Source organism: Ursus maritimus, unplaced genomic scaffold (assembly GCF_017311325.1).
Source record: "Ursus maritimus isolate PB19 unplaced genomic scaffold, ASM1731132v1 scaffold_1, whole genome shotgun sequence".
NCBI classification, from domain to species: domain Eukaryota; kingdom Metazoa; phylum Chordata; class Mammalia; order Carnivora; family Ursidae; genus Ursus; species Ursus maritimus.
Genome location: NW_024423343.1, coordinates 93,942,009 through 93,959,474, shown reverse-complemented (window position 1 = coordinate 93,959,474; position 17,466 = coordinate 93,942,009). Strand labels below are relative to the sequence as shown.

General features: G+C 33.9%; 1 protein-coding gene across 1 annotated transcript in view; it reads right to left on the bottom strand.

Annotated features, from left to right (window-relative positions):
* ACTR3 (actin related protein 3) overlaps positions 1–17,466 on the bottom strand; it is a 61,544-nt gene that overhangs the window by 37,552 nt on the left and 6,526 nt on the right. The window lies entirely within an intron of this gene.

Sequence of the window (17,466 nt, the reverse complement as noted above, 5' to 3'; positions counted from 1 at the left end):
GATTCTAAGAATATCTGCAGAATTTTTTTTTTCTAATATAAGAAGGAGGGAAAAAAGCTCTCTTTGAGGGATATTTTAGTCCCAAAACTAAGTTCAAGAACTAAGAGTGCCAAATATGCTAAATCACTAAAAATAAGTAGAAAACATAAACTGATCCAAATGGGATATGCTCTGACTAAACCTCTTCCAAGATTCTCCACTGTCCACATTTAAAAAATCAACAATAAAACTTCTTTGCAAGGCATACAAAAAAGCTCCTTTAACATCTGGCTCTTGACCACCTTTCCCAGCAGCCCTGACACACTACACCAGTCTCCCAAGCCATAAAATTGCTAACAGTTTCTGGACAGACCAACTCATTTCATGCCACCGAGCCACTGTTAATACTGTTCCAACTACAGAAGATGCTCCCCTTTCAACACTGAATGCAGCTGCTAAACTCTTATCCATCCTACAAAACTTAAGTATCACTGCCTCTATATGAAAACTTTTCTAAACTCCAACAGTATACTTTGCCCCTACAGTAGACAAATGGAACGGACTTATTTATGTCTTATCACAATACTTACAAAATAAGACAGTCTAAAACTGTCTGAGCCACAACACCCTAACACTACTCTCTTAACACTTAGTGAAAGGATTAATACCTAATTATTCCTTTATCTAATCCCTCCACTTTTTATTTTGCCATTGATCACCACAGCAGTTCAAGTCATTATACACAATACCGTAGCAGAACAGAATACCTTAATTCCAATTCTATGAACCCTACAAATAGAATAATCTCCTTAAAAATCACTGCCTAACTCAAAAAATCTTCAAATGAAGCTCTACTGTCTACAAAATTAGGTACAAACTTGTTCTCACTTCTATAAAATGATTCACTGTAATTCCTAAAGTCCCTTTCAGATTAAAAAAAAAAATTACATGATTCTGATTCCTTCAGCTGAGTATTACAGTACTTCACAATAAGCCACAATTAAACTTTTTACGTGTCTCCCATCATTTGCTTCCGTGAACTCAGCTCAAAATACACTGTACTTGTTACTATTTTCCCCTACATGACTTGCAATTTCCCCATCACGTGTTATCTGGGCTTACTTTGCACCCTCTCAAAATGCTCCCACCACAACCTAGGACGCCTTCATGAAGTCCTTCCTGATCATTTTAACTATCATTATTCAATAAACTCTATTTCAATAACCACTCACTATACAAAGCCTATATTGTTATTTTCATATGCATAAATACCATCTCCCAAATATGGCAGTAAGATATTTGAAGTAGAAACCATATTACAGTACAAATTCCCTTAAGGAAATCTCCATTTATCAAGTTCACCAGATTATTCAATATTTCATCCATGGTCAAAATCAAATTCCCTAGGCTGAGCATATTTAGCAATAAATTACTTTCAGAACAAACACAAGAAGAATCAATGAACATAACACAGAACAGTCAATACATAATCAAAATAAATGTGCTCTTCCCCAAAAGACAAAAATAGCTACCTATAGCGTATCAACTATATGGATATACCACAACATTTAATCATTTCTACTACATTTAAAACACCATAGCCAAATAACTTGACATTGGACTTAGCAATGATTTCTTGAATGTGATGCTAAAAGCACAGGCAATAACAACAAAAAAATAAATTAGACATCATCAAAATTTGTAACTTTTCTGCACCCCAGGACACCATCAACAGAGTGCAAAGGCACTCACACAATGTAAGAAAACACCTGCAAATCATATACACACACAGTTTCCAACTTAGAATGATCCACCTCAAAATTTTTTGACTGTATTACAACGGTGCAAAAGTGATACGCACTCAGGAGAAACTGTACTTTGAATTTTTAATGTTGATCTTTTCCTGGGCTAGCAATATGCAGTATGATTCATCTGGTGATGCTGGGCAACAGTGGTAAGCCTCAGCTCGCAGTCAGCCATGTGATCATAATAAACAACCAATAAACTTATAATCACTCTGGACCAATACAACATTCTGTTTTTTACTTGCAGTACAGTAGTCAATAAATTACATATTACCTTATTATAAAATAGACTTTCTATTAGATGATTTTGTCCAAATGTAGACTAATGTAAGTTTTTGAGCATATTTAAAGTAGGCTAGGCTAAGCTATGATGTTTGCTACGTTAGATGTATTAAATACATTCTCGACGTAGGATATTTCCAACTTACAATGGGTTTCTCCAGATGTGAACTCATTGTTAAGTGGAGGAAGATCTTTATCTGATAAAGAGTTAATATCCAGAATATATAAGTACTCCTACAACTCAACCACAAAATAAACAAACAATACAATTAAAAAATGAGCAAAGCACTTGAATAGATATTTCTCCAAAAAAGAGATATACAAAAAGCCAATACACACATGAAAAGATGCACAACATCATTAATAACTAAGGAAATGTAAATCAAAACCAAATTAAATGCCAGTTCATACCCATTAGATTGGCTATTACAGAAAGGAAGGGAGGGAGGGGAAAAGAAAAGAACAGAGGAAAAGAAAAGAAATGAGGAAAAGAACAAATGTTGGTGAGACTGTGGAAACCCTGGAACCCTTGCACATTCCTGGTAGTAAGGTAGATGGTACAGCTGCTGTGGAAAACAAAAGGACAGTTCTTCACAGAATTACCATAGGATCCAGCAATGCCATTTCTGGGTATATACCCAAAAGAAAAAGCAGGGGCTTGAAGACCAATGTTCACAGCAATATTATGCATATAAGCCAAATGGTGGAAGCAACTTAAGTGTCCACTGTCAGGTGAAAGGATAAACTGTGGTAAATACAAACAGTAGAATATTAGCCTTAAAAAGGAAGGAAATCCTGACACATGCTACAATATGGATGAACCCTGAGAACATCATGCTAAGTGAAATAAGCCAATCACAAAAAGTCAAATATTGTATGATTCCACTTACATGAGGTACCTAGAGTGTCAAATTTATAGACAGAAAGTAGAACATACCAGTCAGTTTGGAGGTTCCAGTCTGAGAAGACGAAAAAGTTCTTACCATGGAGGTGATAGTTGCACAACTGAATATACTCAGTGTCGCTAAACTGTACACTTAACAATGTTCTGATGTTGTGTATATTTTACCACAATTTCAAAAAAAACCTAAACTTTGTAGCTATCTGGAAAAAAATTAAATTGGGTACATACCATACCATACATGCTGAAGTAATATAAGTCTAAATGGATCAAAGATTAAAAGGAAAGAAAAATTAAACCGTAAGTTTTAAAATACAGGATAATTTCTTTATAACCCTGGAGTAGAAGACGCTTTCCAACTATAATTCAAAATCCAGACACTAAAAAAGATTGGTATTTCAACTATGTAAAAATTAAAAACTTCTTCACAAAACATACCAAAAGTAGCCAGAAGAAAAATGACCAACAGAGAAAAACTGTACTCAAAAACAAAAAATTAATCTCCTTAATATGTATAGGATACCCAGAAAAGGGAGAGGGGGAAATGAAAAGGAAAGGAGGAAAGAAAGGATAGAGGAAAGGCAAAAGACAGTAGCCATTTAAAGAAAAAGAAATAGAAATGGCTATAAATGAAAAGGGGCTCAACTCCTTAGGGTTAAAAAAAATGCAGATTAAAAGTACACTGAGGTAACGTTAATACATTCAAAGTTGGAATGCAAAAATGATACAGTTATTTTGGAAAACACCTAAACATTCATTCACTTACCATATAACCCACCAATTCTACTTCTAGTACATACCCCCCCAAAATAAAAACATATGTCTACATAAAGACATGTACACATTTGTTCAAAACAACATTATTCATAATGTCCCAAAACTGTAAGCAAAACATATGTTCTTCAATAAGAAAATAAACAAACAAGGGTGGTATCTTCATATAAACCAAAATTACTCCACACATGAAAAATTTAAAAATGTAACCCATTCTCCAAGGAAAAGTATTCAACAGAAGACAAAACGACCCAAATGTTGGAATTACCAGATAAAGACTGGAAAGAAGCTATAACTATCATAATGAAATAAAGAAAAGTGCACTTGTAATGACCAGTAACATAGTAAACATCACCAGAAACTCTAAAACTACATAAAGAACAAATGAAATTCTAGAACTGAACAATGCAATACCAGATATACAAAAATCACCAGATGAGCTAAACAACAGAACATAGATAACAGAGGAAATACTCAGTGAACCTGAAGGCAAATCAGCAGAAATTATCTAATCTGAAAAAGAGAGGGAGGAAAAATTAAAAGAAGAAACATGAAGAAAAAAGAGTAGAGCCTCAGAAACTTGGGAGACAATATGAAAAAGGTGATATACTGAAGTCCCAGACAGAGAAGACACAGGTTAAAACACTTTTTGAAGGAATAAATGACAGAAAACTTCACCAATTTAGTGAAAGACAGCAATTTATAGATCTAAAAGGCTCAAGAAAACCAGAGCAGAATAAATACAAAGAAACCATACTTAGGCACATCATAGTCAAACTAAAAATCAAAGATAAAGAAAAAATACTGAAAGCAGCTGGAGGAAAAAGGCCCATTAACAGGAAACAAAAATCAAATTACTACCACCTTATGAGAAACTATTAGGCCCAGAAGACAGTGGAATAACATTTTTAAAGTCTGAAGACGGCAGGAAAACAGTCAACCCAAAAATCTATAGGAACCAAAATATCCTTCAAAAATGAAAATGAAATGAAGACATTTTCAAATAAAACAAACACTGCCTTTGATCAAACCTGGACTAAAGAAAGTTCTTCACGCTGAAGGAAAATGATACCAGTGGGACAGTGAGGCATTAATAAAGAACATCAGAAACAGTAAACAGGTAAATGTAAAAGACTATTTTTTACACTCAGTTTTTTGAACATACTTATAACTAAAGCAAAAGTCATATTATCTTGTGGGGTTATACTGTACATAGAAGTAATATCTGTAACAACTACAGCATAAAAGGACAGTGGGAAGCACAGGCACGGGAAGCAGCAGGCAGGGGAGTTAAGAGACTTCCTGAGATGCAAGGTCTCTACTCTTTGCATGAAGTTTTAAATTAACTCTAGCGAAACAGTAAGTAGCAACTTTTCTTAAAGATGTATATTATAGCCCCTAATTTAATCACTAAAAAAATGCCAAGAGGTATAGTTAAAAAGCCAAAGGTAAATTAAAATGGAATTTCAAAAAATATTCAAATAATTCAAAAGAAGGAAAGAGGAGGGGCGCCTGGGTGGCACAGCGGTTAAGCGCCTGCCTTCGGCTCAGGGCGTGATCCCAGCGTTACTGGATCGAGCCCCACATCAGGCTCCTCCGCTATGAGCCTGCTTCTTCCTCTCCCGCTCCCCCTGCTTGTGTTCCCTCTCTCGCTGGCTGTCTCTATCTCTGTCAAATAAATAAATAAAATCTTTAAAAAAAAAAAAAACAAAAGAAGGAAAGAGGAAAGAACAACAAACAAGGACAACAAATTTTTTAAAATAAACAGTATACCTAAGTTCAACCATATCCATTATTACATTAAAAGAGACAAAACTCTCCAATTAAAAGAGTACATTTAAAAATAATAATAATAAAGCAAGCTCCAACTATACGTTGTCTGCATGACAGGCACGTTAAATATAAAGATGGAGAATGAAAAAAGATGGATGGAAGGCAAAAAGCAAGCCTAAGATACCTGGAGTGGCTATATTGATATCAAATAAAACTACTCTTTAAGAAAAAGGGTAAATACTAGAGATACAGTAATTTTATAACAATAAAAGGATAAATTCATCAAGACATAACAGTCTTAAATGTATATGTGCCTATTAACATAAGTTTCAACATACTTCAAGTGTATCATAATTAAATGCTGAGGTAATTCAACTCTTAGAGTAGGAATTTTTGCCACCTATCTCTCGGTTAATGGATAAAATGATAGACACACACACACCCAAAATCAGTAAAAGCATAGAGGATCAACATTAATAACCACTTTGATCTAACTGATATTTACAGAATATACTCAAGAAATGCAGAATATGAATTCTTACTAAGTAACACATGGTACATTCATTTGGACCATGAATGGGCAAACTATGGCCCCAAAAAATTCTGCCTGTGCTCTGTTTTGGTATCACTAGTGATTTTAAAATGGTTTTTACTTCTTTCTTTCTTTCTTTCTTTCTTTTTTTTTTTTTGCATTTTGGGAGAAGGAAGAGAAAAGAGAGGAGAGGAAAGCAGCAGCAGAGACCATGCCTGGCCCGTTAGCCTAAAACAAAGACCATATGTGGCCCACAAAGCCTAAAATATTTTGGTCTTTTACAGAGAAGTCTGCCAATCTCTGACCTAGACCTTTTGCTAAGCCATAAACCAATTCTCAATAAATGTAAAACATTAAAATCATAAATACAATTTCTCTGAATAAAAAGGAATTAAGTTAGAAACCGACAGTAATAAGATACCTAAATAAACCCCCAAACATTTGGAAATTAAACACTTCTCTATAATCCATGACTCAAAGAAAAAGTTGCAAGGGAAATTATTTCAAGTTGATTAACAGTGAAAATAAAAGTTTTAACATCAAAGTGTGTGGGATGCAGCTAAAACAGTGCTTAAAAGGGAAATTCCAACTTTCAGTGCTTATGTTGGAAAAAACTGAAAGGCCTAAAATCAGTGACCTAGATTTCTGAAAAAGTTAGAAAAAAGGAAAGTAAAGTAAACCCAAAATAAATAGAAATAAACAATAAACAGGATGGCAGAAATCAGGTTAATAAGAAAGAAATAGAGAAAATCAACAAGAAAAAGATGGTACCATGAAAAAGATAGGCTGATCAAGAAAAAAAGAGTACGGAAATTGCCAACAAAAGGAGTGGAAAGCTGGTTAACACTACAGATCATATAGACATGAAAATGATAAAAAAAAAATTATAACAACAATACCATCACATTGAACTCAAGATGTAATGGACAAATTCCTTCAAAGATACAATTTACCAAAATCAACACAAGATGAAACAAAAAATCTATCTGAATAAGCCCAAACTTATTAAAGAAATTATCAGTAACCTTCCCAAAAAGCAAACTGCAGGTTTCACTGGTAAATTCTATCACTCATTTAAGGAAGAAGTAACAATCATTTTACATTAAGCTCTTTCAGAAAACAGAAGAAAAATCTCAAGCCTTCCATGAGGACAGCATAATTCTAATACCAAAATCAGAAAGATTATTTCAAATAAAGAAAATGGCAGGTCAATATCCATCAAGAATACAGATGCAAAAATCCTTAACAAAAGAAATACAACAATATGCAAAAAGGGTATATATACACCATAACTAAGTGAGCCTTAGCCCAAGAATCCAAGCTTGGTTTAACTGGAAAAATCAAGCCCCCACTTTTTTAGAACATTTCAATTAATTTCACTAATTTGAAGACCACTCCTCAACATGCTATGGTCTGATGTCTACTTCCTCCCAGACTCCTCTAAATACCCACTTCACTTTCATAACCCTCAACCCCCTGCGAAACACACTGTTATATCTAAAGTAGATAGAATTAATCTTATAAAGTCTTGATAATTATAGTTAGGAACAGAACACATAAATCCTAGCACTTACACAACACAATGCTCATCCTTCTTTCCATTGTTGTTTTTGTTTCATTTCACCCTAATCCTTCACTTCCTCGAGGGGTCCTTTTCAAATCATCCATTTTCATCATTCCTTTTGGACACATTCAATTTTCACAGTATGATTCTTAAGCAAAATTAGTAGAGCCCTAATGCCTTCCAACTTGCCATTCTTTAATAAATGGTGCGTACTTATGTGTGTTCACCTGTGTGTACTTTTATTATTGCTTAAAGTACACTTTGTTACCTCGCACTTGTTACCTTGCACTATCTTAAGAATATTTTCAAACCTAGTCCTTTTTTAATGTCAATTCTAAACAGGGAAATTACATTTTGTAAATACCCTGAAATTTCAAAGATACTTTCATGTGGTATCTTTTTGATGTCAATTGTAAACAAATTTACATTTACATGCAGAGTAGAAATAAAATTACACATCAAGAACAGTTCTATTACAGAATGCTAGAATATGCATACGTTTTTTCTTTTGGAACTCTACAAAAGAAACAGTAAATTGTGATTGTCTTCAGACAGCAGGACGGAGAGAAGGGAGAATTACGTTTTCTAAATTTACACTATTCTGTCTTAAATGATCTAACCGTACACATACGTTACTTTTTTAAGTAAAAGAACTTTTGAACTGATAACATTTGCCCATCATTAAAATTTTAGTAATACTGAAAAAATACTAATGTTAAGTTTCCCAACAATGCCTATAACCCCTAGCCACCCAGTTGCCCTCCCAAGAATAAATCACTTACAAATCCCAGAGATAATTCATGCATGAACTTGCATATGTATTACTTTGATTTAAAACATGTCACTGGGTTATCTGGACAGTCAAATTACAAATCCACTTTATTTCTATATACGTTCCTGTATTTAAAAAGAAAGTGTCATTTTCTAAATGGTTTTTTAAAAAAGACCATAAAATGAAAAAGGCGAAGCTATCCTACCTAATGTTTATGAAATGCATAAGCACAACACAGTATTTTGGAAAACTAAACCAAAATTTTCCTTTGTGACCCAAGGCAGCAAGTTAACTTTACAAAAACTTTCCCTGAACTATACAGCAATGAAAAAAATCTCCAATGCTGATATGGGCCAGCAAGGAGGGAAAAGGAATTGGAAATGACTTAGAGAAGGGAACAGAGGAGAGAATTCAGAAAGCACTTTCGAAGTTATCAAAGACTTGGTGACTAGAAGAATAGTAATGGAAATGTAATGAAGTTACAAAAGAGGAATGACCTGCACTGGGAGTAATGAATGGCAAAAAACAAATGAATTTTATGTAAGAAATGATTGATTTATCATGGTCCTCACTGCCTCTGGGGTAGGGGAAAGTAGATTTGGGAATGGGAACAGTTAGTTATCAGTAACACACTCTCACTCTTAAAAAGAAATAAAACAAATGTGATAAAATGCTAGCAGGCCGTAATTCTGATAAATAGAGGAGTATCTGTCCTATTATTTGTTGTACTTTTCTAAAAGAAAAGAATTCATTTAAGGAAAGAATCTTTTCCAGTAGTAAAACCAGTTATGCTTGTTTAAAACATTAGCATTCCTTATGTTGGGTATTATTTTTAATTCTGCAAATTCAAATTTTACTTATTAAAAGCATGTAGCTGACAAAGAGTACTTTTACTTAATACAATGGTTCATATTTCTTTTTATTTTGAAAAACATCTCACAGCAAAAAGCTATCTGAAGATCCCAATACGTTACTGATAATGAACCACTAAATGGGGGAAAAAATCATAAAAAAAAAAAAAAAACAGTTCAAAATGAACTAGAATAAAAAGCTACAATAAAAAAAAAAAATCATTCCAGGAAAGAACAAACATGTATTGAGGTTTTCACACTAAATCCAGTTAATAACCCACAGCCCATGTAAGGGAGAAACAGCACTAGAATTTTAACTTTCCATGTTTCCACAATCTTAAACCATGTAACAAAATGAATATAAGACCCTCAAACTTTAGGATAGAAAGAACTTTAATGATCTAGTGCAACCCATTTTCCAAACTTTCTGGGTATGAACCACCACCAATTTAAAGTTGAAAGAATTCTACCTCAAAATGACCAGCTTCCACCCTTACCGTATCATAAAAACAAAGTACAAATTAAGTATAAATATCAAATTTTAAATGAAAATGGAGGTCTACAAATGAATCCCACTACTTAACTTCTGTAATATCTCAAGTCTCAGCTTAGCTATAGTTTTCTTTGTACTTCTATTATTAGGAACTTTTAGAACAAGAATGCAGTGGCTAATTCACAAGGAGTATTGGCTATAAAGATAATTAGCAATAATTTTGAAAAGCAATCCCAAAGCCCTCCAGTGTTCTTCTCACTACATTAAAGTCAACGTGACACCCAAAAAAACTGACAAAACTGTTGAGTGGAAGAAACTGGACTCCTTTGTGTCAACGGAAATGACATTCTCCCAATCCTTTTAGGTCTAAAATTCAAAATCTAAATCCTTTTCACTAGTGGGGAAGAAAGAATATGAACCTTAGAATCAAAAAGTCATGAGTGAAATGTTTGTTCCACCATTGACTAACTATCCTATGATCACAGGCTTTATTCCTAATTCATAAGGAGTAAAACTGAATTCTCAGGACTGTCACGAGGATTAAAAAAGACAACAGTAGATGGCACTAAGTATTCAGTAAATTCTCCCCACCCCCAGATCATTTTCCTTTATCCATGAGCCTCCTTTTATTTCTCCACCCATCCCTGTAACTATTCTTTCAAAACTCAGCAATGTTTTCCCAACCTCTTTGCTAGTACACCAGTCTAACTAACCATCACTTAGAGATGTAGATTTCCACTTATATGAAATGACCACAACAGGCAAATTCATAAAGACAGAAAATAAATTAGTAACTCCCAAGGGTTGTAGGCAGGGAGAATGGAGAGCTTGGTGTTAATGTGTGTGAGGTTCTTTTTGGGGTGATGAAAATATTCTAAAGTTGACTGTGGAGATGGTTGCACAAACTTGTGAGTAACTCAATTATACACTTTAAAAAGGTAAATTTTACAGTACATTAATCATATCTCAATAGAGCTGTTTAAAATAGAATAAAATTCGAGACTCAGACTGATACTGCCTAAGTTTAACTGTTATCAATCTTCTGCTTAATTATCTACACAATCTACTGCCAATCAAATCAATTCTAAACCAGTTTCCCATTTAAAATCCTTCTGAAATAAGGCAAGATATAAATAAATAAAATTAACTACCTGTTATCCCACAGCTCCAAACAGGATCAATTCCAAGTAGCGCAATCTCCTAGCTGATCCCTCCCTCCAATATTTCCAAACTCCTGCCTGACTTCATCAATAAAATATTTACAGAGCGTTACTAAATACTATGCAAAAGGCCATAACTTGAAGTGAACAAAAAAGACATCCTACCATCATAAAGCTTCCAATTTAGCTTCCATTAACAAAGCTTGCCTTCCCTTCCATCTATCATAACCTACTTATGCTTTTCCAAGAATTTGAGCAAGTTCAGCTCCTTCACAAACAATCCTCCCAAACACTACAGCCGTTATTAATCTCCCCAACTAAATACTAATATGCCATCTTTAGTTATTTCACATACATTAGTTTCAACTCTGGAACTCAACTGTAAGCCTAAGAATAAAATCATGCCATAGCTTTCTGTATGTACCATAGTATTCAGCACAGAACTGAGAATTCCAGTGGTGAAATAAGTAGTTGATTACACGCAATACCATTTTTTTTTACATATATCAATAGTTTATTCCTTTTTATTGCTGAGTATTATTCCATGGTATGTATGTTTGTTTAACCATTCACAAGTTAAAGAACATCTGGGTTGTTTCTAGTTCTGTTTTTTGGGTTTTGGGTTTTTTTAGCCTTCTAATGGCTTTATTTGGGGGTTCTTTTGTTTTGTTTTTTAGTTAACATATAATGTATTATTTGTTTCAGGGGTACAGGTCTGTGATTCATAACTTACACAACGTCCAGCACTCACCACAACACATACCCTCCCCAAAGTCCATCACCCAGCCATCCCATTCCCCCCAACCCCCTCCCCTCAGCAACCCCCAGTTTCCTAAGATTAAGAGTCTCTTATGGTTTGTCTCCCTCTCTGTTTTCATCTTGTTTCATTGTTTCCTCTCTTCCCCTATGATCCTATGCCTTGCTACTTAAATTCCGCTTATCAATGTGGGATATATATATACATATATGTATGTGTGTATATATATGTACACACACATACACACACACACACACACACACACTGGAATATTACCCAGCCATCAAAAAAAATGAAATCTTGCCATTTGCAATGACATGAATGGAAGTAGAGGGTATTATGCTAAGAGAAATAAGTCAATGAGAGAAAGACAATTATCATATTGAGATCATATGAGATCTCACTGATTTGCACCTTTTTATATCAATTTTAACTACAGCTGCTGTTGTTACTGTATGTCAATTATTTTACTATGTGCTTTATATTATCCCTAATCATTATCAAAACCATGCAAAATGCATCTGTTTCCATATTGGGGAAAGTACACCTCACAGAAGAAGAAACCACTGCAAAGAAATACTAAAGCTAGAGATGAACTCAAATATCTATCAGCTCCCAAAGTCAGTGTCTTTTGTACTGTCTCCTTTAAATAGGAGTAGTTACTTCCAAAATAAAACCAGAGAAAGAACTAACAGTATAGTTTGTAATGCTAGCTATGGGATCTTCCCCACTTACACTTTGTCAGTTTCATCTTTAAAAGAAAGTAACAGTACCTACCTTATACGATTAGATATCAAAATGAATTAATACATATAAAGCAATTAGAACAGTGCCTGACACACAGTATGCATTATATAACTGTTGGCTATTATTTTCATCACCATAAATCACCATAATGAAGTCACCAAATATACTTCCTAGTCTCATAAACTTGGTTTATGATAGATTATGGCTTCATACCACCTACAACACAAATACCAAAGCAGTGCAGAATTCAAGGACTTTCGGACCTCCATAATCCAGTTCCAACGTATCTTTTTAACTCAACTCAAGAAGCACTTACTGAGCACTTATCATACATTAGACACTTTCACTACTTTCCTGTACCGTATCAAGTATTTCACTATTTCTCTGTACCATATTAAACATCACTATTTCCTTGTACCATACGAAACCTAACATATCCAAATTCAACCTATACTTTTCCATCTCACTTTGTTTCCTACTACTGTTCTCTCACCTTGTACACTAGTCTTATTTCTGCCAATCAATACTTTATTCATCCTTAAAGGCCTACTTCAGTTATTATCTCTACCAGGAAGCCTTTTTTCATCTTCCCTGGAAAAAGTAAATTTTCCTTCACCTATGATTCCAAAAAGTTTCATTTATACCTGCCAGAGCATTTACCATATTGTTAGTATGTACATGTGAGCTTCCTAAAGGCAGGCACCATTTCCTAATCATCCTTATATTCTACAACACAAGTACTGCAAAAGAATGCGTTTGCACAGGTGCTCACTAGAATTACTGAAAAACAATTTTTCCAACTATCAACAAAACAGATGCAAAAGCTATTTCCTACTTCCCAGTTTTTTTGTTGTACATAAATAAATATATACGGCCCATTATTTCTGAAAAAGAAAAAACTGGTGCAGCTCAAATTCTCTTAATTATAATTCAGGTTTACTATTAAAAAAAAAAAACTTAAAGAAATGGCCTATCATATCGCTGCATTTATCAAGTTGGTCCTACTTGCCAAAATATTCCATAATCCCAAAATTACTAGACTGTTACACCTCTGTTCTAATGAAAAATCCCATATTATTCACACCATCATTAATTATTCCTTTCAAAAACTTGTTCTTGATTCACACATTTAGAATGAACACTATGCAACTCACAGGGTTTTTGCACTTTTGGAATAAAATGTGTTAATTCAAACTGCTACTTATTTAAAAGGATCAAGCAGTTATCAAAATGAAATAGGAATTTAAGGCAACATAAAGAAAAATGGACACAAAACTTCCCCAACCTCATCTCTCTCCCGACAGTGGACACTCACTTTTTCTGCCAGCATCAAATTCCCACTCCCATTCTGATGAATCCACCAAGGATTAAGTGTTTGCAGGACACAAAACCTCACATCCCTTTATAGAAGGAAGACCTGATACTGATACACTCCTGCCACCTACTACACATCACATGATCGATACCTAACCAATCTGAGCTCAGGTCAGAACTTTGAATCTTGACTGAATAACTACAAGATGAACAGATGTTTTAGAACTTACATTGCTAGTATCTAGTTGCAGCATCCTGCCAACTTCCTGCAACGTGACTTTGATGGCATACTCTTGCTGCGTGGTCTCCTTTTCACTGCTTTTCTGAGCCTAGTTCTCCAGCCTTCCCATCAATTTTGTAATCTACACCATACCCTTTCAATAATTACTTTTTTGGCTTATATTAGCTAGTTATTTTGTTGTTTGCATCCAAGATTTCTCACTGATATAACCACATTACATTCCTCTCATTTCTACTTCTCAGATTCTTCCTATCAACTTAAACCCTGTTTCACTATTAAAAAAAAAAAGTATTGTTTTACTTTTAAAATAACTTTCCTAACAAGGCAACTAGAAACAAGTAAAGCAGGCCCCTTCGAAATGCATTTTGGAAGCAATAAAATTCTCAACTAGTCTGTTATCTGAGTAACAGATTAATCAAGAAAAGAAAAAAAGCCCAAAAAGGTCTCTTTCCTTTGCTCTGTTACCTCTACCCTTTTTGATTAGTATGAAGCAAAATTTTAAAATAAATACTTTCAAACAGGAAACAAAAGTGTCCACTAAAACTGTGTACTTTTTAGATAAAATGCATCAAAATTCATCCTAAACTCCAGAGATAATAATCTCTTTAATTTTATTTAAAGGGGAAAAAAAAAAGCTACTTTATGGTAACCCATTTGTTCCCTTAATCTATATATTCACTATTTTCAGATTCAAATACCAAACATTAAGTACTCTGAATCTAATGAAAAAGTTTCTTTTCTATAATCCTATATTCTTAAGTTCTTATTCTTAAGTTCAACAATTTCATTTCTGCATTAATGAGAGGAAATAACTTTTGTAATGCATCAATTATTCAACCTGCAGCTTCAGGAATATGTATACCTTTATTCTGAAGTTATATGTAATTACACATCATTTCCTTAACTGAGCTGTCCTGAATTAACCAGCAATTGTCAGCTCTATCATGTTTCATATAATGCCTGTCCTTGCTATATTCAAATAGTTAACAAATAATTCTATGTTGGTTAACTTGCTTGTGTTTTAGGTTAATCAAATCAATGAATTAGTCACTAAGACTTCCCATTAACAGTTCTAAAAATTCATTTTTTAAAAAAGGTCTGTTTAAAATTTAATACTCTTCAAAGACTCGGTTAACAATTTAACCGCTGATACTGAATATATCCCAATCGAAGGCAGTATTAACAGTGGGCTCTGGAACAAGACTGCCTGAGGGCTCGATGCTAGTTCTACTACCTAACGGTAGCTACTATTTACTTGAACAGGTTACTTAAGTTCTCTGTACCTGTTTCCTAACCTTTAAAAGTTATTATATCACAGTACCTACACTTCATAGGGTTTCTGAAAAGGTTATAAATAATTATCTCAAAAACATAACTCCTAAAGGGCTTTGAAAGGCTGATTTGTACACATCCCATGTAATGTCTTTAAATAACTCAAATCCAAAAACTAAATTAAGTACTTCTAAAATTTAAATGTCTGAAACAATTTAAAAAAGTATTTCCTTAAAAAGGGCATTCATTTTATGAAAATAGTTTCTGAATGTGTGTTAAAATGTTGTGATGGGAAACAAAATTAGTTTTGCATCTGTGCCATCTAGTATGTGTCTGTATTACAACAAAAACACCAGAGATTTCTGAAGCATGTATTGAACCAGGCCTCAACAAAACTACTTTAACTATTAAAAAAATATATATTGTTATTTCAACTGGCAAGAAGAAATGTCAACTACTGTAACTCATAAATGTGAACTCCTAAGAAAATTTTAAAGAGAATTCAACGTTATCAATTGATAACTAGGAACAATCCTGAAAAACATTTCTCAACTCTGGAACTCTGCCTCATTTATAAATAAAGAGCGGGTTAAATTATTTCTCAAAGTCTTTTTCATCTCCATAATTCTACTTAAGTCATTAGGCACTTCCCTTAATCCACTAAAGTAAGTTTCACGAATACACATTAACTGCTATTTTTGTGGTCTTGAAATAACTGAAGTTAAAAATGCTTAAAGAGAAACACTTCATACTTAATTATACTAAGCTCTAAGACTTTAAATAAGCAAACGATAGAGTTTTATCACAGACCAATACTAAAAACATAGTTTGTAATTTTACAGTTCCAAAACCAACCCTAAACTGTAAGGCATTTTGCACCCTAACTCCCCATCTTCAGACTTTCAATCTCCTCGTAGTAACCCCTCATTCACACTAAGTACTGTAACTGAAGAAGTCTTAAAGACACCCTTCTAAAGGGAACTGCATTTTCACAATGGGCAAGACTTAAAGGAGAGAATATTTAAAGATGTAATGTTAAGCATCAGAACAGATGAAGAAAATATTTTTGTGAGGTATATATTAGGGGTAGAGAGGAGTTAGAAAGGAAAATATACCAGACCACACAAATTCAAGGCTGTTCCTTTCCTGGTTATAAGGAGTACGTAAGAATGACTTGAGTTTAAGTCAACAGTTTTGAAAGGTTTTGAAAAAAATCTTGAAAGAAAACAAAATTACACAAATGGTCCTTCGGAAAAATTAAGATATTATTTGTCTTTTTGTTCTGGTATTCATCAATTATGGAGATATCTTTTATATATTTATTGTATGATATAAAGGTCCATATAAAGATACAAAACCACCAGCACACAAAGTAGTGTTAGTCACTATCCTATTCTGGAGAACCAAATTTAAACATTAATCCAATAACATCACCTTATCTTGTGCTGTTACTTAATAATACACGAATTTGTAGTAAGTGCTTGGTAAACTATGAAGCATGTTAATGTAGTGTTATTATTACTTAACTGCTTTGCTCTTGCCTCTTTATGCCAGTGGCTATTATAGATTCCTAATGTCATTAAAGAGACTGCAAGTTCCAATAGAATTACAGACAAGCATTCACAGGGAATTTTGTTTCAGAAAACATACTACTTGAAGCTCCCTTTCAACCATTCCACACTCCTGCCCCTACTCCAATCATTCAGCTGTTTTCATCTGTTGGAGGTGGGGAAGCACACTGGACAAGGAGGAACACTGTGGAGGGAAATTTAGCCCTATGTTGAGCTAAAATCTCCTCCTAAAGAGTGGGATGAAGCAGAAGACTGGCTGTCAGCATAGCGGATCACTCATCACTCGGAGTGCTCACTCATTCTTCGCATTGTGATGCTCAGGATGCCAGATTACACATCCAAGATTTTTAAAAGAAGGAACATTAATATTCAATCTTTTTGTTTTCTCTTTAACATTTTAATAGCTTCAATTTATAAATTGAGTTTATTAACTGAATGATGATTGCCACATCTCCACCTTCATTCCTGAAGTTCCTGTATTTGTCACTTCCTCTAGAATATTTCCAATTATGATCATCATCCAAATTCAATAACAAATTCAAATAACAATTATACTCAGCTTAAAACCAACTCCCTTAATCGTCCCACTCAAACTCAAAATTCTTAAATCTTCATTGATGACTACAATCCACCACAATCAACTGCCAAGCCCTAGCTATACCTCCATCTCTCAAATCA